Genomic DNA, 4,877 nt, shown 5'->3' on the forward strand with positions numbered 1-4,877 from the left:
TGTGACTTATTTCCTTTCCTCGGGGGTCGCATAACTCCATACCTTCAAACATTTCTCTACTAGGGCCAGGGCCTTTTCAGTACTGGCCCCGACTTGGTGGAACGCTCTGTCACAAGAGACCAGGGCCCTGCGGGACTTGACATCTTTCCGCAGGGCCTGCAAGACAGAGCTGTTCCGTCTGGCCTTTGGTTTGGACTCAGTCTGACCCTTCTGTTTCCTCCCCTTATGGGTTTGATCTATGGGCTACTTTTAAAATGAGGCTGCATTTTAAATTGCATTTTAACCTGTATTTTAAACTGGGGTTTTTTTTTCCTATTATGTTTTTACTGTAATTTTACTGGTGTTAGCTGCCTTGAGCCTGACTCTGGCTGGGGAGGGCGGAGTATAAATAAAATTTAATAATAATAATAATAATAATAATAATAATGGGGGCATTCTGGGATCAAACCAGAAACCAGGATGGATTCTTTAAATCCAGGACTGCCCTGGAAAATAGGGACACTTGGAAGCTCTGCTATCTATCTGGTGGAAGTTAGTACAGTGGTACCTCTGGTTAAGAACTTCATTCGTTCTGGAGGTCCGTTCTTTACCTGAAACTGTTCTTAACCTGAGGTACCACTTTAGCTAATGGGGGTCTCCCGCTGCCGCTGCACAATTTCTGTTCTCATACTGAAGCAAAGTTCTTAACCCGAGGTAGTATTTCTGGGTTAGCGGAGTCTGTAACTTGAAGCGTCTGTAACCTGAGGTACCACTGTATGGCTGATTCACCGGAGCAGTGAACATGGACACTCTGCAGTTCTTAAAACACTAAATCTGTTAGGGCCTCTCCCCATTCTTATTCCTAAGAGTCCCCAACCTACTACACTGCTGATCACCTATCTTAAGACAACTTTTAAAAAGTTGTTGTTGTTTTTAAGCCGGCATAGAAGTTTCAGTAGAACATTTTCTATGCTAAAATGGCAGCGTTCTCCCCCAGACTTTTGCAGTTTGGCAAAAGCCTGCTTTGGAAGGAAGGTCAGCCTTTGAGAAGAGTGTTGCAAACAGGTAGTCTGGTGAAAACCACATTTATTCTGCACAGCGTTTGCTGCTGCTGCTGTTGTTGTTTACTGCCGATAGCTGCAAAGCCACAGACATCTCCCGCAGGTGCCAGCGGAAGCAAACTGCAGCCCAAAGAGAACTAATGTCCATTTGGCCAGTGACAGCCGTGATGTGGGGGTTTAGGATTTAAAAACCCCCAGAGATTATTCAAGTTCTTTTCTTTCATTGTGGATTGTTGTTAGGATACACCTGTTCCGCCCCCAGAACTACAATTCCCAGAGTGGTTTAATATCAATACCTCTTCCCAGGCAACTCTGGGAAACGTAGCTATGTCAGGGGAATGTAGGGATCTCCTAACCGCTCCCGGCACCCGTAACAAACTCCAGCTCCCAGAATTCTTTGGGGGAAGCCATGGGTGTTTAAAGTGGTAACATAGTACTTTACATATACAGCATCCCCTCCAATGAATATAGAGACGTCCTGTTATTGTTATTTTATTTTATTTATACTCTGGTTTCTCTTCAGATCGTATAAATCTTTCGCATTTTATTTATACCCCACCCATCTGAATGGGTTGCTCCACCCATCTGGGCGGCTTGCAACATATATAAAAACACAATAAGACATTTGTAAACTTCCCTATACAGGGCTGCATTCAAATGTCTTCTAAAGGTTGTACAGTTATACCTTGTGATAAATACACTTCAGGCTGAGCGTGTTCGGGTTGCACTCCGCGGCGACCCGGAAGTAACAGAGCGTGTTACTTCCGGGTTTCACTGCTCATGCATGCGCAGACGTCATGCGCATGCACAGAAGCAGGGAAACACGACGCACGCACGTGCAGACGCGCTGTCACATCTAATGTTATGTTCACGATGCGAACGGGGCTCCGGAACAGATCCCGTTCGCATCCCGAGGTACCACTGTATAGTTGCTTATCTCCTTGGCTCGGGGGCTGCGGGTCACATAACTCCATACCCTCCAACATTTCTCTAATGAAAATAGGGACGTCCTAAGGAAAAGCACAAGGGACGCGGGTGGCGCTGTGGGTTAAACCACAGAGCCTAGGACTTTCCAATCAGAAGGTCAACGGTTCAAATCCCCGTGACGGGGTGAGCTCCTGTTGCTCGGTCCCTGCTCCTGCCAACCTAGCAGTTCGAAAGCAGTTCGAGTGCAAGTAGATAAATAGGTACCGCTCTGGCGGGAAGGTAAACAGTGTTTCCGTGCACTGCTCTGGTTCGCCAGAAGCGGCTTAGTCATGCTGGCCACATGACCTGGAAGCTGTACGCCGGCTCCCTCAGCCAATAAAGCGAGATGAGCGCCGCAACCCCCAGAGTTGGTCACGACTGGACCTAATGGTCAGGGGTCCCTTTACCTTTAAGGAAAAGCAGGACGTTCTGGGATCACATCAGAAACTGGGACAGCTTCTGTAAATCCAGGACTGTCCCTGGAAAATAGGGACACTTGGCAGGTCAGATACAGTGTGAAATTGGCTAATGATTATACAAAGCAGGGCTAATGAGGGGTGTGGCCTAAGGAGAGGAGGTGTGGCTTAGGAAAGTCCTGAGAGACAAACAGAGAATCCCGGTGGGGCCACTTTCAGCTCTCGGGCCTGAAGTGCCCCCACCCCTGGTTGAATCCTTTCCCCCTGCACCATGAACATCTATCCCTTCCCAAGCTTCCAGCCAGGATGGAGACGGTTTGCAGATTCAACAGCAGATGTCCCTTGCGACCCTGAAGCCTGGAGACTGCTAAATGCAGTCAGGCGTTTTTATATCTTCTCTGGCTTGCCGTGAAATCTCATGACCGTTGTATGTTTTCAGCTAAATAATTTTTTTAAAAAAATTCCTTCCAGTAGCTCCTGAGAGACCAACTAAGTTTGTTATTGGTATGAGCTTTCGTGTGCATGCACGCTTCTTCAGATACAGAATCAGCTATGTTGTGCTGCTGATTCAGCTGGAAGTAAGGGGAAGGCTCTTACTTTGCAATCTTCCTCAGGAAAGAGTGACGGCCACCCATTTCTCTGAAAAGAGGCCTGATAAAGGGCTTCTTATCACACAGGGTGTTTAATTCTGTATTTTTAATCTCCTATAATATCATCCTTGCATAAGCTTCCCACAAATGAACATGCAAGGGGGCCCATTTCTAAAATGGACCGCATGGCCAAAAAATAAATAAAGTAAGACATGCACATTTGAACAATAACATGTGAAAATTAATAGAAATTAATAGAAGTGCATGTAATCTGCGTGCATGGGTTATAAGGCAACTGTGTGGTACTTGTTGCATGTTTTACTTCTTCTTTTTTTAGGAATGACCACTGTATTTTTAATCTTTGTTGGAAGCCGCCCAGAGTGGCTGGGGAAACCCAGCCAGATGGGCGGGGTACAAATAAATTATTATTATTATTATTATTATTATTATTATTATTATTATTATTATTAAAAATTATGGGGAGGATTCAAATACATATCCATATACAGATATTCCTCCGAATCTCAGGACCTCCCCTCACCCCCTCCCTGGAGTCCCATTTTAAACATTAAAACTGCATCATCTTCCGTAGTCTAATTAGTACATCAACCCATATTTTCCGTAGGAATTGTTACACTACAAGTAAAATCAAAATCCTGCCAGTGTTTCCATCTGCTTACAATGGTCTTTTAAGTAACATAATTTTTCCCCATTCTTTTTTAAAGTTTTTGTCCTTTTGATTCCTGCCCTTCCCAGTCAGCTTTGCCATTTTGGCATAGTCTATCAGCTTGGTTTGCCATTCTTCTCTGGTAGGGACTTTGCCTTCTTTCCATCTCTGGGCTAGGAGCATCTGAGTGGCTGTTAAGGCAATAATAATAGTATGTCATGTGACTAGGGAAGTGGGGCAGGTTTCCAGGTGGGACAGAATGTAGAAACATAGAGTGGTAGACTTGGAAGATACCCCAAAGGGTCATCGAAGTCAAACCCGCTGCAAACCCTACAGGACTGCCTCTCCTGGTATGTCCAGTTATGTACTGAAGTTCTCACCCTGGGCCAGCAGGGGGATACTGTAGATAGTTTTCACTCAGGCCCACATATGCAAATAAGGGATTGAAAATGACGTTCAGTGATTGGACAGTTACAGAAAATGGTTACTGTTGCGTTGTAGTGGAGCTCTATATAAGCAGGCTGGCTGAACCCTTCAGTTCAGTTCTGTTCTGGCCTGTGAATAAACAAGAACTGTTTGAAGAATTGCTGTGTCGTCTGATATGTTCACCCACAACTTAACATGTCCCACGGAGGACTTTACAGTCTTCAAACAAAAACATCTTCAAGGTCCCAGGCCACAGGGAGGTTAGGCTGGCCTCAACCAGAGCCAGGGCTTTTTCGGCCGTGGCCCCGATCTGGTGGAACGCTCTGTCTAGGGCCCTGTGGGACTTAACATCTTTCCGTAGGGTCTGCAAGACAGAGCTGTTCCACCAGGGCTTTGGCCAAGGCACAGTCTGACCCCCCCCCCTCCTTCTGTAATCCTCACAGAACTCTAGCCCAATGGTTGCCATTAATTTGACTCTGAATTGATTTTAGAATGAATTGATTTTAGAATGTATTTCAATTAACTGATTGTGATTTTATGTAAACTGTGTTATATTTACTGTTGTTAGCCGCTCTGAGCCCAGCTCCGGCTGGGGAGCGCAGGATATAAATAAACTATTATTATTATTATTATTATTATTATTATTATTATTATTATTACTATTATTATTATTATTATTATCATTCTGGCATTGAGCATAAACAGCAGCCCTCCATGGAGTCGTCCTTTTCCAGCTGATCATCCAGAAGCAACCTTGTTTGTGTTTCCTCCA

This window comes from Podarcis muralis, chromosome 3 (assembly GCF_964188315.1).
Source record: "Podarcis muralis chromosome 3, rPodMur119.hap1.1, whole genome shotgun sequence".
In the NCBI taxonomy this organism is placed as follows: domain Eukaryota; kingdom Metazoa; phylum Chordata; class Lepidosauria; order Squamata; family Lacertidae; genus Podarcis; species Podarcis muralis.